We start from the raw sequence: 20,370 nt of genomic DNA, 5'->3' as shown, positions 1-20,370 counted from the left end.
ATCGTTGCTATTAGTGTTCCTTGTTGTCGAAGGTCGTCATCGCGTTACCGTCACTGTAGTTGAGGTTCACCGCACTAAAGATAAAGTTGTTGTCCATTTTTCCTTTTGGATGTTTGTTATATTACACCTAGAATTTATTAATCCTAGCTTGACACCATTGTAAGTTTCATTGCCGTCTCCAGTCACCACCATTCTTCCACCATCCTGCAGCTGCCATCATTGGTAATTTTTCTACAGTTTTTGTTTTCAAATTTTTTTATTTGTTTAGGATTTTATTAAGTATTTTATTAAATTTTGATTAAATTTGTTAATGAAATATGTGATTAGGTTTGTTGTAATACTCTATCATCCTAAGTCTTACATCTAGCCATAAAGCAAAGGACGATAACACATCACGATAGTTCTATAACTTATACAATAGTTTATAATCAAGAGATAATAATAACTAGAAGCCTGATGAAGGAATAAAAGATCAAAGACGTATAAAATGATATACAAAGCGCGAAACGTTGGCACACAATAACCAAAGCACATAGGCACGAGCAAGAACAAATTACATAAAACATTGCACAAGCTCCAAGATATACAAGATAATAGGTAAAGTTAGCAAGTTATATGTACAATATACAAAAGGGAACTAGCCGCAGTCTGCGAAGTTTAGGCCGACTAATTTTAAACCTGATACGACAGAGTTTTGATAATAAAATAGCTTACATCCTGTCTCTCAAGGTTTTCAGAATAAAATCCTCTAAGGCACCAAGTTTACAAAAGTGAGAGACTACAACAAAATAAGTAAATAAAAAGTAGAACTTGAGCTATCCTCCACTTTGTTACCACGTCCGCAAACTCAACGAGGTGGGTTGTGACTTGCATCTGAAAAACAACAACAATATATGGTTGATGAATCCATATTTGATGGTAAATTTTGGATTGAATTGAATTGATTTCATCATATAAACCCGCATTTATTCACTTAAATAGCATACTTTTGTGATTTCTCTCTAAATTGTGCCTAAATATGAAAACATATTTTTTTATGCTTAAATTATTCAATTTTATTTCATTTTTATTCCATTTGATGCCGTGATATGTTTTGTTGAGTAATTTCAGGTTCAATAGGTAAGAATGACTTGGTAGAAGTGGAAGGAAAGCATGCAAAATGGGAGAACATAAGAAGAAACAAAGGAGATACACACATTGCAGTGTGTGTACGCACACCTTCCTGTGCGTATGCACAAGATGAAATTCAGCAAGTGTACGTACACACAAGTCCTGATGCGTGACTTCATTAAAAAGTCACGTGGCTCGTGATTTTGGGGCCTCTTGGCCCAATTTTGGAAGTCCTGAAGCTGAAATGAAGGCTATATCAAAAGGGCAACATTCCATAACAAGGAGGGTATTATTACACACCATAATAGATAGTTTTAGTTAGGTTTAGGTTAGTTTAAGGAAATTCTCTCTTAGGGTCTTATTATCTCATTACCAAGTCAAGGCTCTTTTATGAATTAATCACATTTTTCACCAGTTTTGATCTTGTTTCTTCTAATTTGCATTAATTGTCTTTTGATCCGTTGTTAGTTCATTTATTCTTTAATTCTTTTAAATTTCCGTTCCATGCTCGAAACCCCCTTATTTCACAACCAAATTTGTGCACGCCTAATTGCTTGCTCCGTTGGAAGATGACCCGGGATTTAGAACTCCCGATTTTTCTTATTTGCATTGTGATAATCTTTATTTAAAATTTGATGTGAGGATCGATTGCCGATTTGGACTATGCTTGTAACAAAACAATTATTTTCTTTTGAGAAATTCTAAGTCGGCATAAATCCTCTCCATCAATTGTATGAGAACCGATGGTTCTCAGTATGGTAATAGTGCCCAATAAATAACATATAAGGTTCTGGGAAGCCAAAGACAATTCTAGAACTTTCACATGCATAAAATTCCAACTTATAATATATATTTTAAAACCATAATATGGTTATCTATCTTAAGAGATTTCTACTCTATATTCATCGCTGTCTCATAGCCTTTGCCAACCTATCCTCCACGCAATCCCATCGTCACGGCCTACCAAACCTCCTCAATCCCAGCAAAACACAAGTAATACAGACAAGTGAAACACAAGAAGAGTTCATATACTGCAAGTAATTCAATTAGCAAATAGGCATGTTATTCATTTAAGCATAATGCAATTAATCAAAGCAAGCAAATACATAAAAAATGCATATGATGAATGCCTGCCCTATTGGTTGTGATATCACTTGTCAGTTCAATTACCAACCCGACACATCCACTTGGGATGTCGCCTTTCTGCTACGCCCCTGGGATATAGTGTTCAGCTCACTTTGTGTACCCTTGGGATATCCCAGCTCACTTTTATGCACTTCTTGGGATATAGTGCCCGGCACACTTTTATGCACTTCCTGGGATATAGTGCCTGGCTCACTTTTATGCACTCCCTGGGATATAGTGCCCGACTCACTCTTTTGGGTCATAGTGCCCAATTCACTCTTATGGCATAAAAGGTTATGTGAGCAGGAGATTGCCTCAGTCCTCACATCTGAACATAGGCAGGAGACTGTCACAGCCCCTACGCCAGTGCCACAACCTTGACAAGAGGGATCCAACCACCATCCTTACCCGAGACGCATAGCAATTTATCAATCATAGTATATCAATGTATGTTATTCAGTTTCAGTGATCACTGTTCATATTCACCAAATTCCTCAACCCCAATCCTTTATAATTTCTTATTCATATTCAATTTCTCAATTCATCGTCAATACAACACTCCACCAACCCACTCTAGTTATTCCATCCACAATACGTTACAAACTTAAGTCACCGTTTCAAAACTCATAATAGAAAATACCCTTTTTATTTCACCCAGTATACTCTTGCTCGTCGCAAAGCCTAAACACTAGCTAGGGGATCTTAAATAGGGATTACAGAGGTGAAAGAGCAGAGTGAATAGGCAAAAATAGTTAAAATAAATATTTTCAGCAAAATAGGACATTCATGCATACGCATGCCTCGTGCTTACGCGCGAGTCCCCTTATGTGCGTGCGCATGGTACGCGCACGAAAAACAATTGATTTTGAAAATGCAAGTTGTGCATATGCATGACTTGGTTTTTATGCATACGCATAGTATGTGCACAAAACTCGTACCAAATTCTTTCCAGTCTGTAATGCCCCTCATGCGTACGCATGATCTCAGTTTTCTGCAACTTCTGCAGAATTTAGTTTTTTTAACCACAACTTCAAATGGGCATAACTTTTTCGTTAAAATTATTTACTGTCTGTTCTTCAAACGCCATAAACTACACAGACCTAACTTTTATTTAAGATAAGTTTCACAGAATTTGAAAGTCCTAAAACCAAGTTATGACTCGTTGAAGTTGGTAAAAAAAATAGGTTTTTACCAAAATTTACCAAAGCCTTTAGTTTTCGAAACTCCCAACCAAAATCAGATTTTTACCATACCATACCAAACCCAATTCTAAGCAATTCTACACTATGTCAAGTACTCCTCAACCATTCTAACACCTAAACAAAAGTCAATCTCTCATTTATCAATCCCTTTCAACAATCTTCCATTCATAATTTCACAATTCCGACAATCATCAACCCAAACATAATTCACAATAATAATCATCGTCACAATCATACTCTTACCATATTCATTTATTTTATTTCATCAACTTACTCAGTCATGGCCTCCAGCCTGATCCTTCTTATCATTCATCAATCTCATCATCAAACATCAAATTCTCATTCAACATGCCCATACCACATTCTCATGCAATTAATCGCATATCACACACTCTATCATTCAATCCTATCTTAAGATAACTAGCCTAAGTTTCACACAACATTATATATTACCTAAGGAAAACCGAAACCATACCTTGCCCAATTTCTTTCCAAGCTTAAAATACCATAAAAACCTTCTTTTCCACAAGCTCCGGCCACCAAAGCTCAAATTCAAGCACTCCAATGCCAAATTCAACAAGAATTTCAAGCTAGTTCATACAATTAACCAAAATCAAAACTAGTTTTCAACAATTTAACAAACCACAAGAATTTAGTGAATCCTTATCTTGCCCGCTGAAACTTGAGGTGAAACCTACTAATCACCCAAGCTAGATAACACCTGAACATTGAAAGCATGAAGAATCTTAACATCTCAAAGCCAAATTTTGAATTTGACATAGAACATAAAACTGGAGCATGAATTTGAGTTTCTTACCACTTTTTTCAGATAGAATTGAAGAGCTCGACAAGAGGATCGGATGACCACAAATAGCACGCCAATCGGAGCTCTAGAGAGAAAAATATGGCCAAAGGAAGAAGATGATGAAAAGTAACTAAACTCTCTCTTCCCTTCTTCTCTACTTAGTGCCTCTCCCTCTCTTTTTTCTGAATAATGAGGCTCAAATGCCTCCTAATGAGGCTTATATATGATGGACTTGGACCCAACTTGGGCCCTATTGAGTTTGTGGTTTGTTTGGCCCAACCTCGTGCTAAAACCTTTTGAATAAGTGACTGGTTTCCAATTCTAAATTATTTTTATCTTATCAAATTATAAATTTTAATTTCTTAACTTTATTTCTATTTTATTTTAATTATTGGCTAATTAATTTTTCGGTTCTTTCATTCGTGCATACGCATGTCTCGTGCTTACGTGCGAGTCGCCTTATGTGCGTCCGCATGTTACGCGCACAAAAAATATATGATTCTGAAAATGCAAGCTGTTCGTACGCATGGGTCATCCGTACACATGACTTGCGTTTTATGCATACGCATGGTATGTGCACAAAACTCGCACCAAATTCTTTCCAGTTTGTAACACCCCTCATGTGTACGCATGATCTCAGTTTTTGGCAACATCTACAGAATTCAGTTTTTTTAACCACAAGTTCAAACGGGAATAACTTTTTCGTTAAAAATGATTTTCCGTACGTTCTTTGAACGTCATAAACTACACATACCTAACTTTTATTTAAGATAAGTTTCACAAAATTTGAAGGTCCGAAAAATCAAGTTATGGCCCGTTGAAGTTGGTTAAAAAATAGGTTTTTACCAAAATTTACCAAAGCCTCTAGTTTTCAAAACTCCTAACCAAAATCAGATTTTTTCCATACCAAACCCAATTCTAAGCAATTCCACACCATTTCAAGTACTCCTCAACCATTCTAACACCTAAACAAAAGTCAATATCTCATTTATCAATCCTTTTCAACAATCTTCCATTCATAAGTTCACAATTCTGACAATCGTCAGCCCAAACATAATTCTCAATAATAATCATCAACACAATCATACTCTTACCATATTCATTCATTTCATTTCATCAACTTACTCGGTCATGGCCTCCAGCCCAATCCTCGTATCATTCATCAATCTCATCATCAAGCATCAAATTCTCATTCAACATGCTCATACTACATTCTTATGCAATTAATCATATATCACACACTTAATCATTCAATCCTATCTTAAGTCAACTAGCCTAAGTTTCACACAACGTTATATATTACCTAAAGAAAATTAAACTGAAATCATACCTTGGCCGATTTTCTTCCAAGCTCAAAACACCATAAAAACCTTCTTTTCCACAAGCTTCTCAAGCCTCCAAACTAATCCAACAAGCTCTAGCCACCAAAGCTCAAATCCAAGCACTCCAATGCCAAATTCAACTCCAATTCAGCGAGAATTTCAAGCTAGTTCATACAATTAACCAAAATCAACACTAGGGTTCAACAATTTAACAAACCACAAGGATTTAGTGAATCCTTATCTTACATGTAACATCCTATCATACAGAGTCTTATGCTTAAGTCATAATTCAGAGATGGCAAGGTATTACGACCTCTAAAAATTAAAATTTAGTACATATAGTAGTGTGAATAAAGATTATAACTAGGAGCCTTTGGAGAAAAAGGGGTAAAACAAAAATCGCAATTCGAAAGCGCAACACTCCGATCGAAAACGTGACGATCAATGATAAACCAACGCGAGATTATATATATACAAAGGAGTGTAAAAAACATGAATATCAAAACTCATAATCCGGTTGCGAAGATAACCGGTCCAAGCATAACAATATATACAAGTAAATAAAATAGGAAACTCCAAGGAAACCCAAAGGGACATGAATACAAGAAAACCTATTCTCCAAAATTCCCTTTAGAAGGAGTCATCACAGTTTGTATTATTCAGTGGAGATAAAAGTATCTAAGCAAAACATATAAACCAAAATAGAGTCCCAAGAATAAGGATCTTCGCTAATCCAGAAGTCTCCAGCATGCTTCAGCGAGAAGCCTCACATCCTGCATCTGAAAACCACAAAATCCACATGGTGAGAACTAGAGGTTCCCAGCATGGTAACAGTTTCCACATATATAACATGTAATATCAGAGGAAAGCTGAAGGCAATCCTAAAACTTCCTCCAGATAAGATCAAAGCTTATAAACAAGCTAAACCATAAGTGGCAACTGACTAAAAATTCTTCAGTCTAACTAATACTTCCCATTCCAAATCCTTTAGAACTCCCAACCACCAACAGGAGTATAATATAGCAAACATAGTTATATCAGACGAGAGATATTCAAATAGGAACAGATAAGGCATTTAGACAATTAGCAGGTAATATGCAGCAAATAGACAATCTCAAACAATTCACATAATATGCAATATGATGAATGCCTATCCCTAATGGCTGATGATATCATCTGTCGGTTATATAGCCAACCCGACAAGTCCCGATAGCTAACCATTGGACTGTCCCTCTGTCCTGCATCCCCAACTCGAGTTATACTCAACATAATCATGATCATAATCATGATCCATATCCAACACCCTCAATGGTGTATATTCACGGGGGCGAGCTCTATAAACCCCGCTAAAATCGGAAAATAATTAGTCAATAAATCAAATTTTAAATAGGAAAATAAGAAATGCAAAACTAGTATCAAAATAGGATAGAGCTCGTTAAAACGAGAATTTTGATACCAATTTCGAAAATTTGGCCCAAAATCGGACTGGAAGGACCGAACCGGTTGAACCGGGGCCCAACCGAGCCCGTGGGTCCAAACCGGACCCAAACACTTAAAGAAGACAGCAGCTCCTTCTTCCCCCATTTGCATGCAACGCAGCAAAACAGATTTGGGGAGGAAGAAGAGCCCCCAAACCCTTAACCTCCTTTGATCCACCATAACTCTTCCGTCCGGGCTCCGATCGCCGCACCGTTTGCGGCCACGCGCTCAGCGCGTCGAGCTCTACCTTTCTATCCGAACAATTTTACTGGTAAGCCTCCTATTAAGTTCAGAATCCCTATCCCTCTTTCTTTGGTAAACTTGGAAAACCTATGGTGAATCTTGTCCAATTTCTATGTTCTAGGTTCAAGTTAGCTTCCGGAACTTGTGGGCTCAAGCTATTGAGCATATGGGTATGGTAAGAATACCCTAACCCTAGCTCAATCTTGTTTTTGGTAATAGAAAACTGAATTGGAACATATATATGTGTATTAGGTGTAGTTTAAGAGGGTGTTTATGCATTGGACTTGAATTTGGATTACTTGGAGCTTTGTTGGTGACAAGGCTTACTTTGGGGCTGTTTGATTGAGCTTGGAGGGGCTGTGATTTTGTGTTGAGAGGCTGCCTTGGGTGAATTAAGTGATCGGCCAAGGTATGGTTTAAGTTTCACACGTTTAATATTTACGGTGTTATGAAAATTTAGGTTAGAGGAACCATAGAATAAGTTGGATTGTTTGTTGTATTTAATGATTAGCCTTGTAATGTTGTTAGAATAGATTTGTTAGTGAATTTATATATTAAAATTATGAGGTGTGAAAGTTATTAATGGTGTGCTCTTATATTTATTTATGATGGATTAGAATTGGTGTTTGTTAATAAGGATGTAGAGTTGTGTTGTGGTGGTATTGTATATACTGTAACTAATTATGTAATGATCGGAATTGTATGAGACCAAGTTTGGGCTAAACTTGGGAATATAAGGAACTAAACTGGAAAATTTGGGACCTTTTTGTTAAATATACAATTTATGGCAAATTTTTAAAGTTAGGTTGTTAAATCTGTCCAGCAGCAGAAAAGATCAAACAGGGCAGCAACTTGTTTGTCTTGCTGCGACTTCTACGAGTTGAGTTTTGGAGCGAAACCAATTTTGTTATAAAATTAACTTGATTTATTGCTCTAAAATTTCAGAATTTTAAGAGTTGAGGATTGGGAGCTGTGAATTTTTGAATATTGGTGGGCAAAACTGAAAAGAAACATATTTCAGCAAGCTATGCATCAACTTCCAATGCTTGTAACTCTTAGAATTAAATAGAAATTGGGTTGCAACCAAGACACACTTGTTTCTGGATGAGCTAGGGGTTCTCAAATCAAAATTTAGCTTAATTGGAGTTTTGTAATTAAAGTTATTCCAATTGAAAGGTACTAAGCTTGTTGGTTTTTAAAACAGATTTTGTCTCATTTTTACTTAACTTCCAGGTAATGTAACTTTTTCATTAAAAATGGTATTGACTCAGAACCAATTGAGAAAGAAACCTGGATGAGTAAAGTTTAACTACATTAATTTTCAAAGTCATTGGATTTAACTTGGATTTTATATTGAATTTTGAATATCACATGCTGCTGCTGTTTTTCTGGTTTTATGCACTGCAGAGCAGTCACGGTTTTTCCTTTATTCCTGAGGCTAGAAAAATCAGAAAATTATGATATTTAGTTTTTTAGAAATCTTATTTCAATATGAACGCCTGGACATAAAGTTTGTGCAATTCTGAGTTCATTTGCTATATTAGAAATAGAAAAGAAAATAGAGTGTCGAGGATGTCTTAGTGATAGTCATGAGTTCGAGAAGTTAAAGTTCAATCCTCGTGTGATGTGATTGATTTAATGTTAGAGTTGGGTTGATTTTAAGAGTATTCGATATTAAGAAGGACGAGAAGAGTTTGATAAAAAGTTTGGTCAGGACCCGGAAAGGGTAATCAAGATGAATTATAAGGGAATGACGATGAAAAATGTGAAAGGGAGGTTGTTAATAAAAGGAGTTAATATGCCATGGCTTGATGAATGATTAAATAATGATTATGACTATGAAATGACTTATGAATAATGCTATCTGAGATACGAGTTCCCTGGGTAAGAGCCGTGGCTTGCCATCACGTGTTCCAGGTTGAATCTCGATACTCTGTTGACCCTACGTCGTAAGGGTGACCGGGCACGTATAAATTCCCGGGTATGGATATCCCCCATTGAGTGATTTTATGAAATATGAATGTGAACTCTATGCATAGACTCTTGGGGATGCGCGACGGGGGACAGTCTAAGGTTTTCAGACTTGTCGGGTTGGCTGGATAACCGACAGATGGGCCCCATCAGCCATAGGACAGGCATGCATCATATGCATTTGTTTGTATTGATTGCTATGCATTTTCTGGGTATGCCTAATTGATATATATTACCCGCTATTTGTTATACTTGCTATTTGTACTATTTGATCATTACTTGTGCGTGAACTTGTTTGGTTGCTTGTTTCTGTTGCATTCTGAATGATGAAAGGATGGAGGAAACGGAGGAAATGGTTTGGTGTTAGGTTAAGCTTGAACTTGAGTAAGTTAGGCAGATTTAGAATACCTACCTCTGTTTATGGCTTCTGTTTAGTACTTAAGTTGGATAATTGAATAACGGAGTTCTAGGATTGCCTATGGCATTCTCAGGACCGTATTTCTTATGCGCGTGGCACTTTTACCATGCTGAGAACCTCCGGTTCTCATTCCATATTGTATTGTTGTTTTTTAGATGCAGGTCGAGAGGCTCCTTGCTAGACGTCTGGATCTTGGGAAGCGAAGTAGTCCTTGGGTGTATTTTGGTTTTTTTTTGGTTGTATATATGTATATATTTGTTTAGCTTACTCTCCAAGTAACTTGTGTATGCTGCTCCTCTTAGAGGTTGAGGGAGAGATAGGAGTTTATTTTGGTATTTTGGTATATTTTGGGGATACCTATGTATGTTTATATGTATATATATATATATATATATATATATATCCTCTGGCCAGCCTTAGCTTTGCAGGCTAAGTCAGGGGCTAGTTATGCTGTTTCCTTGGCTTTCCTTTATTCTTTTGCTTAACTTTATCATGTTCCTATTAGGTTTCTTAGCACACAAGTAATCATTTCCTGAGCGTTGCGCTTTTTGTTTTGCATTTTTGTTTTACCCATTTTTCAAGGCTCCTAGTTAAGTATCTTTTCTCTATTATTATATATATATTACTATTCTTAGAGGTCGTAATACCTTACTAACTCAGTCTTATGACTTAAGCATAAGATTAAGTATGGTAGGGTGTTACAAGCTCATCCGGGGCTTTCACAGTGCCCGGCCACCCTTATGACATAGGGTCAACAGAGTCTCGAGTCCCCACCTGGAGCACGTGGTGGCTAGCCACTGCTTTCTTCCAGGGAAACTCGTGTCTTAGATAGTGGAAGTGCAACATTCACATTTCATTCAATAGCATATATGCATTTATACACGGCCATAATCAATAATGGCACCGCCGTAACACGGCCATAATCCAGCCATCCAGATCACGGTTAAATCTATAACCAGCCAATTCATAACAATTGTAGCCCTTAGGCTCATGGCACATACAGCACTTCCACCGCCATCCTCCGCATCTCATATAGTCATCTTTGATCCTCATTGATCATTCATTTTTCCCTTGCTTCATGCGCAAGTTACCACATCCCCTAGCTCTTCTTCTCATTGTTAGGCATATCATAATGATTTAAGATATAAGTGGTGAGATCTGAGGCTTAGAAGTATGAAATTTGGCTTTTAAAACTCAAAAATCAACTTGGGATGAAAACAGGGCCACGCGTACGCGTCCTCCACGCGCACGCGTGGATGGCAAAAAAGTTGCATCGACGCGCACGCGTGAATGGGAAAACAGTCAAGGGACGCCTACGCGTCAACCACACGTATGCGTGGTTGCGTTTGTGCCCCACGCACACAACTCGCACAGTGCTCGCGCAACTCTCGGAAAATTTGGCTGGGCAACCATTTCCGCACATCGATGCGTACGCGTGAGCCACGCACACGCGTGGATGTCATTTTTCAGAAAAATGACGGGCACGCATCAAGCACGCCTACGCGTGGAAGGGTATTCAGCTAAAAATTTTTCTAAGTTAAAAGCTGCAGAATTCACAGATTCAACCCCCAATTTTCCAACGGACATAACTTCATCGTTTTAAAATATTTTTCACCCGTTCTTCGAACGACATAACCACCCCGAATCCAATTTCAGTTTTAAACAGATTTGGCATAAAACGGAGATCCGGATTTCAAGTTACGTCCCATCAAAGTATGCCCAAAAACCACATTTTCATTCAAAACCACAAAGTACCATTTTCAAAACAAGCCATTTGCAAATTGCAACCCTTTTTAAATCAAGCAAAACATGCCAATTTCATTCCTTTTTGAAATCAATCAAAATATACCAAAATCAACATCAAGCTATCCTCAACTCACACATTAACATTTTACCAAAATTCCCAAAACCACCATCCAACTATTTTAACACTTCTCAATCAAATGGCTAAAGGACAAACACAATAACATGTCATACATCCTTCCTCATCCCAATTTCCAATAATACCATTTCCAATCAACCATCATTATACATAATCAATATCATACTCACCATCAACATGGTTCCACCCACCAATTCAACCTCAATCATTCATCAAGCATATATCACAACATGCACTTTCTCATATATCACACAATCAAGGCATCAATATTCATAATCACATATATGACCACATCATATATCTCAACCATTCAATAACATCAACAATTCAATGTCTATCTTAGGGCCTCTAGCCTAAGTATTTCCTACCACATTACATTTTAGATACGAGAAACCGAGACCATACCTTAGCCGATTTTCCAAGCTCAACCGGAGCACTTCCGAATCACTTGTCCATAAGCTCTCAAGGCCTCAACACCTCTAAAAACAGATTTTTACCACCAAAAATCCCTTTTCAAGCTTTTAAAGTCTCAATCAAGCTTCAACACCCACATATACACAACCTATGCCACAATCATCATACCCACACACAATATCTTAATACCCAAATATCATAGAACAAGCCTTCCCCTCAAGCTATTGTGATCTTATAACACAAGGGAGCTCAAAACCTCAACATTTTTGCTCATGAAACTTGAAATCAAAGCTGGAAATTCGAAGAGCAAACTGTGGCTTACCTCAAGATTGATTGTATGAGTTTTGTAGAGCTCTCCACGGTGAACACGTGGCCGTAAACGGTGCGACAATCGGAGCTCTAGATCAAAAGTTACGGTGGTTTGAAGATTAAATGAGAGAAAAAACTTGAGAGAGTGTTCTTCCCTTCCTCTCCACCATTTCAGCGTGAATTAGAGTGTTGTGAGGAGAGAGAGTAATGAAATGAGTGTTTTAGGGTTTAGTTATGTTGGGCCAAGGTCCCACTATGGGTCCGGTTGGCCCGGTTTGGCCCGTTCGGTCCAATCTTGGTTCGATTTCTATAAAATTGGTACCAAAATTCTCGTCTCAATCTCTTCTATCATATTTAGCCATAAAAATCACATTTTTGGCTTTCTAGAATAAATTCTTATTTATGGGTTAATTAGCCATTAATTAACTGGGTTTTACATTACCCACTAAAACTTGAGGTGAAACCTACTAATCACCCAAGCTAGATAATACCTGAACATTGAAAGCATGAAGAATCATAACATCTCAAAGCCAAATTTTGAATTTGACATAGAACATAATGCTGGAGCATGGATTTGAGTTTTTACCACTTTTTTCAGAATTGAAAAGCTCGACAAGAGGATCGCATGACCACAAATGGCATGCCAATCAAGCTCCAGAGAGAAAGATATGGCCAAAGGAAGAAGATGATGAATGGTAACTAAAATCTCTCTTCCCTTCTTCTCTACTTAGCGCCTCTTCCTGTCTTTTTCTGAATAATGAGGCTCAAATGCCAGATAATGAGGCTTATATATGTTGGGCTAATTTCCAATTTTAAATTATTTTTATCTTTTCAAATTATAAATTTTAATTTTTTAAATTTATTTCTATTTTATTTTAATTATTGGCTAATTACTTTTCCGATTCTTACATCCTCCCTACCTAATTAGAAATTTTGTCCTCAAAATTTAGGATTTACCTGAGAATAACTTGGGATAGTCCTTTCGCATCTCTGACTTTAACTCCCAAGTGTGTTCTTCCATTCTGGCTCTACTCCATACTACTTTCACCAACATAACTTCTTTTATGTGCAACCTTTTTACACTAGTGTCATCAATCCTCATCGGTATGACTCAAAATATCAGGTTCTCCTTGAGCTGAACCGATTCGAGTTCTAACACATGAGACATATCTGGTGTGTACTTACGGAGTTGTGAGACATGGAATACGTCATGTAAGTTAGACAGATGTGACGATAAGGCCACTTGATAAGCCACTGGTTCGATTTGCCTCAACACCTAAAACGGTCTAATGTATCTCGGGTTTAACTTCTTTATTTTGATTGCTCTTCCAATCCCAGTTGTTGGAGTAACCTTCAAGAATACATGACTTCCTTCTTCAAACTCTAAAAGCTTTCTTCTCTGATCCGCATAACTCTTTTGTCGGCTTTGCGCAGTTAAAATTCTAGCTTGAATTTGCTTGATTTGTTCAGTGGTTTCAGCTACTAATTCCAGTCCCAACACACTTGATTCACCCGCTTCATACTAACACAGTAGAGACTAGCACATCCTACCATACAAAGTTTCATACGGAGCCATCCCAATACTCACACGAATGCTATTGTTATAGAAAACTCCACTAATAGCATCTAATAGTCCCAACATCCTGCCTGATCTAACACACACGCCCTTAGCATATCCTCCAACGTCTGAATAGTCCTCTCTAACTATTGACCATCAGTTTGTGGCTAATACATTGTGATGAGACATAGTCTTGTACTGAAAATCTTTTGAAAAGCTCCCCAAAACCTTGACGTGAATTGGGGATCTCGATCTGATACTATAGTCATTGGCACATTTTGAAACCTCACTACCTCTTTGTTGTACAGTCTCACCAATTCCTCCAATGAATAGTTCATTCGAATAGGCAGAAATGTGGACTTGGTCAATCGATCCACAATCACCCAAACCACATCAAATCCTGCTTGAGTCCTCGACAAACCTATTACGAAATTCATAGTAACACCTTCCCACTTCCATTGGAGAATCTCAACTGGTTGTAGCATTCTCAATGGTCTTTGATACTCTATCTTCACCTTCTGATATGTCAGATACTTAGAATAAGTGATGCTACATCACTTTTCATTCAGGCCACCAGAATATCTTCTTTAAGTCATGGTACATCTTCGTAGTTCTAGGATGAATAGAGAATCCGCTCGTATGAGCCTCAACCAATAATTCTTGTCTCAAACCCCCAAAGTTCGGCACACAAATCCTCCCCTTATATCTCCATATACCTTCTCCATCCTTGGCGAGCTCTCCTTGCCTTTCTTTCCTAATCGGTTGTAACATTCTCTAAAGTTCTTGCTGATCCTGTTGGGCCTTCTGAATTTCTATTTTAAATGTACTCGAGATGTGTAACTGATTTAGACAAGCCTTTCCGTCTACCTCTCCAATGCCTAACTTAAGTTCTGAAAACTTATCTACCAACTCATCTTCTTTGATTCTCATTCAAATAACTGTCAACGACTTTCTACTCAAGGCATCTACTACAACGTTAGCCTTTCCGGGGTGATAACATAATTCAAAGTCATAATCCTTCAGTAACTCCATCCATCTCCTTTGGCGCATGTTAAGCTCTTTTTGATCAAAGATGTACTTGAGATTCTTGTGATCAGAAAAACTCTGAACTTAACTCCGTACATATAGTGCCTCCAAATATTCAACGCAAACACAATCGCCGCCAATTCCAAGTCATGAGTTGTATGAATTGTCTCTCTTGATTCCCCCATTCTCTGGCTTCTATTCTGTGTTTCTGGGCTTGGATTTGGGCCGAAAAAGGGTCCAGAAATCGCTGGGGGCGACTTCTGTAATTTTCTGCACGTGGCGTCCGTCACGCGTGTGCGTGGGTCACGCGTGCGCGTCATTTGGAGATTTTCCTTTCCACACATACGCGTCAGTCACGCGTACGCGTCGCTTGCGTTTTGCGCTAGGCACGCGTCCGCGTCGTCCATGCGTGCGCGTCGCTGCCATTTTCTTCAAAATTCCATTTTGTGCGTTCCTTCTATTTTTGCACGTTTTCTTTCTGTCCTCTAAGTCATTCCTGGCCTTTGAGGCCTGAAATTACTTAACACACAGATCATGGCATCGAATGGTAATAAAGGATAATTAAAATAAATATTTTCAAAGCATAGGAAACATGTTTTTACACATATGATAGAATAAGGAAGGAATTATAAAACCATGCAATTTATATGAATAAGTGGGTGAAGAATTGATAAAAACACTCAATTGAGCACAAGATAAATCATAAAATAGTGGTTTATCAGTCCACACAAACGGTGCATCTTTCCGAGTTAGCTTTGTCATCGGCAATGCGATTTGCAAAAATCCATGAATGAATCTTTGGTAGTTGTAACACCCTAATTAGCCTAAGCTTTACCTCGCACTGTAAAGCAAAGGTTAATCAGAGGTTACGACAATTCTAAAGCTCATAAGTATAATATATAGAAGAAATAATATAATCTAGAAGCCCGATGAAAACTATAGCTCAAATATTGGATTTGAAAAGCGTAAAGCGTACTATCATAAGGCTTAAGAAACAGAAGTGATATAAACAAGGTAATAGTATAATAGTATAATACCATAAGAAACTAGCCTCGACTTGCAGAGTTTAAGCCGGCTAGCCATATACAGATCATATAGAAACTTGACAGTTTTAAAACAGCTTATACAAGTTTTTCTCTCATAATACAAGCCTCTAGGCTAAACAAAATACAAAAGAGACATAAAAACAAAATAAACCAAAAAGATTCCAACGGAATTCAAGATCCTCCGCTCCTGTCACCATCCAAAACAACTCATCGAGGTGGGTTGTGACCTGCATCTGAAAAACACAACAAAGATATGGTATGAGAACTGGAGGTTCTCAGTATGGTAATAGTTCCTAGTGATGTAGGATATAAGACCCCGGGACGCCAAAGGCAATGCTAAGCTCCATATCCATCACAAGATTCAAGCTTAAAGCATTCTAAAACAAATAACCATAAATATAAACTTTATCATAAGTAAACTGGGTGATCTATCTTAAGGGATTTCTATTCTAACCAAACACCGCTGTCCCACAGCCTTCACCAACCTATCCTACATGCGATCCCATCGCCACCGTCTTCCGAAGCTCCTCAATCCCAGTAGAAAGCACAATTAATAACAATGCAAGTAATTCACAAGTAAAAGCATACAATTCAAGTAGATCAAGTAAGCAAATAGGCATGTTATTCAAGTAGGCATACAATTACAAGTCAGCAAAGCAAACAAGCAGATAGAAAATGCATATGATGAATGCCTGTCCTACTGGCTGTGATATCACATTGTCGGTTCAACTGCCAACCCGATACATCTCCATGGAGACGTCGCCCTTCAGATTTCTCATATGGGAACCCCCGAGATATAGTGCCCAGACCACTGTCCAGGTACCGGCGCCTGCTCGCCTATGGTCCGAAGGGATGCGAGCGGGATACTCTTGCCACAGACCTCATATCTCAACGCAAGCGGGACGAACCACCGCCCTTACGCCGCCACCGCTACCTCGACAGGTGGAATCTAACCGCCGTCCCTGCCGGGCGCATAGCGTCTCATATTCTCAGTAAAAATAATATCTCAGTGGTTTTCAGAAAAACATTTTCAATATACAGAGATCCATCGCCTCAATCCGAGTCCTCGACTCATCTCAACCATTGTCCATTCATAACTCAGTTTCCAAAGTCAAAAGTTCATCATTCCGTATCTCATACATCACTTATCCTCCACCCAACGTCAAATCATTCTCAGCACGCCAGAAACCTAGACCTCCGTTTTCGAATTCATCATAAAACCGTGTTCTAGAAACCTTAGGTTACATCCCCTGTTCCAATACTCAAAGTTAAGCCCATACATTTTAAAATGGTGTTTTAGAAGCTCACAACCATGTTGGAAAGGTAGAATAGTTGAAAACAATTAAAATTTTGAGAAACAGGATGTGTGCGGCCGCACAAGGGTCTGTGCGTGCGCACACTCCTGAGAGTTTTGAAATGTGTGCGTATGCACAGGGGTGTGCGTATGCACAGGTGTCAATTTTTACAAGGGTCTGTGCACTTACACAACCTGTGCCAGCGCCCCCAACAGACCAACCTTCCCGACGTGTGCGTCCGCACAGGTTGAAGTTTTTCCATAGATGTGTGCGCGCACAGGCTGTGCTGATGCTGCGAACAGAATGCACTTCCCTACCTGTGCGTGCGCACAGGTGTGTGTGTCTGCACAGGTCGACATACTGGCAGGGGTGTGCGCCCGCACGAGAGTGTGCGCCTGCACACATCAGCAAATCTTGAAATTCTGCAACTTTGCAGAATTTCAGATTTTTAACACCAACTTTGAAGGATCATAACTTCCTTTACAAAATTCCAATTTTCACAAATTTTATATCGATTTAAAGAGTTTTCAAAGATCTTTAATCATAAACAAATTTCAGTCAATTTCGAAAACAGAGGCAAAAGTTATGATCATACAAAATTCATCAAAAACTCAATTTTACCAAACTTCATAACTTACACAATTTATTATCATACACATTCCAACCTTTACTATACCATTCCAAAACTCCATTTTTTTTCATCAAAATGTACCTGTTGTATCATAATACACCAACCTTACCACATTCTCCTTCTTAGTTCCTTATTTCCACTTCCAACATCGACCATATAACACTTATGATCAAAATCACCATCACACTCACCAATTCATAAATCATCATACTACAATTATCATAAGGAATCAACTTTCATTCCATACAATTATTCAACAATATCATATTATTACAATTCATCACAATCAACCCAACATTCATCAATTCATCAACATTTAGCACATCAACCATCATTTTAGTTCAACCTATCTTATTGGTCACTAGCCTATGTGTCCATGAATATTATATACTACATAGAGGAAACCGAAACCATACCTTGGCCGATTCTCCTTTATGCACCCAACTTCCAACTTAGCACAATTAATCTTCCAACCACAATCCAAGCTTTTAAATCCACTCCAATAAGCACAATTAGTTCCAAGAGCTCCCAGAGCCACAACAATCAAACTATATACATATAAATCACCACCAATCAACCTAGGGCTTAACATAAATCAAATCTCACAAGAGTTTAGTATCTCTTACCTCTCTCCCAACAGATTTGATGGCCACAATCCAAGGCTAAGCTAGGATTAGAGTAAACCTAAACATCCAAAATCACAAAAACTCATTCAACCAAAAACCCTATATACCCGAAATTTTGAAGAGCAAAACTGAGAGGGATTCGAGTTTTTCTTACCAGTTTTTTATATGGGATGTGTAGAGCTCTTCGCAAGAAATGTATAGCCGCTGACGGCACGCAAATCGGAGCTCTCTAGCTCAAGATATGAACTTTGAAAGAAGATGATGAATAGTAACCAAAGGGTTTCTCCTTCCTCTCTTCAATTCAGCGTGAGTGTTGTGTTTATGTGTGTGTGTGCTGATTTGGTTCATTTAATGAGCCTTTTATATGTTGGGCTTGGGCCCAACTTGGGCCTGGTCCAACCCGTTAGCGTTTTTAGCCCGTTTGGCCTAACTTTGGACCAAACCTTTAAAATTAACGCCCGGTTTTTCATTTCTAACGTTTTTCTAAGGTTTTCGCCGGTTTTTACTTTTTCTCATGCGGTACCGGGCAGACTCGAACCGGTTCGCAGTTTTTCGCAGAAGGCACATTTTCTGACTCAGAAAAACCTACTGAGTCCTAAAATCACCTTTAAATCCTCAAATTCTCACTCTAACTTTTTAGAATCTAATTTGGGCAATTAATCACTTAATTAATCGGTTGATTAATTACGGTTCTTACAGTAGTACCTAGCTAATCCCAAGAAATTTCTAATCTCAATCACTGAAGTCGGTCTTCCCATTCCATCATGGCCCCTCACCTTTGAAGGATCTACTGCTATTTATCCTTTACTCAAGACATGGCCTAACAACTTTACCTCCTCCTTCCAAAACTCACACTTAGACAATTTTGCATAAAGCTTCCTCTCCTTCAGAATTCGCAACACTATCCTCAGATGCTCCTCTTGCTCTTTTATCATCTTTGAATAAATTAAGATATCATGTATGAACACCACTACAAACTTATCCAAAAATGGACGAAATACTTTGTTCATATAATCCATGAACACAGCAGGCGCATTCTTCTTCATGGTTGTTATTTTCATGGTTGCAATTTACTCATTTAAATATATAAATTTTGATTTATTTTTTTAATCCTACTAATCAAATTCTTCGATAATACGTCACAATAGTAATTGCTTTGCACTAAAAAAGAAACTTTTTTTTAGCAACTTTTGTGAATTTTTTTATAATTCTGACGAAGTATTTGTCACTTATGTAATAAATAATATGTTTTGATTTATGACATGAACCAAATGTGGCTAAGTGTATATCTCCTTGTTTTAGAATTATCTGAATTAGTTATATGTGAAGCTCTATCTCGTGTATCAATGTAACACAAGCATTGTTAATTATTAAGTTTTGCTATCTTTTTCTCACACAAGTGATTTTATTTTTTTTTCTTTAGTCATAAACTTTGATGTTTGAAAATCAGCCAATAGTTATTAATTTAATTATTAATAAATAATATATTACCATTGAATTTACTGTCGGATTTACCAGGAGATAAATCCGACGGCAACAAGCTCAAAAAATTCGTCAATTAAAAATTTATACTGGCTGCTAAATCTGTTGGCAATTAGTGACGGACAAAAAAATCTGTCAGTAAATAGTTACTATTGAAGTTTTTATTGTCTAATTTGGTCCGTCGCTAAATCCGACAGTAAATAGATTACCGATGAATTTTTTCTAATGAATCTGCCGGTATGAATTCGACGGTATTTGACGACTTTTTTATAGTGAATAGTGATATAAGAGAAAAAAATTAGAATAGCGCTTATTATCGAGAAAAAAATTACAAAATTTCATATTAGGTGATTTGGATATGAGTAAAAAAAAACCTATAAAACATCCTATTAAAAAGATGAATATAAAAAATCTACAAATATATAG

General features: G+C 37.6%; 1 long non-coding RNA gene across 1 annotated transcript; it reads left to right on the top strand.

The window, feature by feature from the left end:
- On the top strand, positions 7,147-9,952 carry LOC107637631. The gene is made up of 4 exons (XR_001619433.2): positions 7,147-7,314; positions 7,408-7,461; positions 7,539-7,695; positions 9,831-9,952. It is a non-coding gene; the product is annotated as an uncharacterized LOC107637631 (long non-coding RNA).

The sequence above is a fragment of the Arachis ipaensis genome, chromosome B04 (assembly GCF_000816755.2).
Source record: "Arachis ipaensis cultivar K30076 chromosome B04, Araip1.1, whole genome shotgun sequence".
Taxonomy (NCBI): domain Eukaryota; kingdom Viridiplantae; phylum Streptophyta; class Magnoliopsida; order Fabales; family Fabaceae; genus Arachis; species Arachis ipaensis.
Note: the sequence above shows the minus strand (reverse complement) of the source record. Positions and strands in the feature narration are given on the sequence as shown.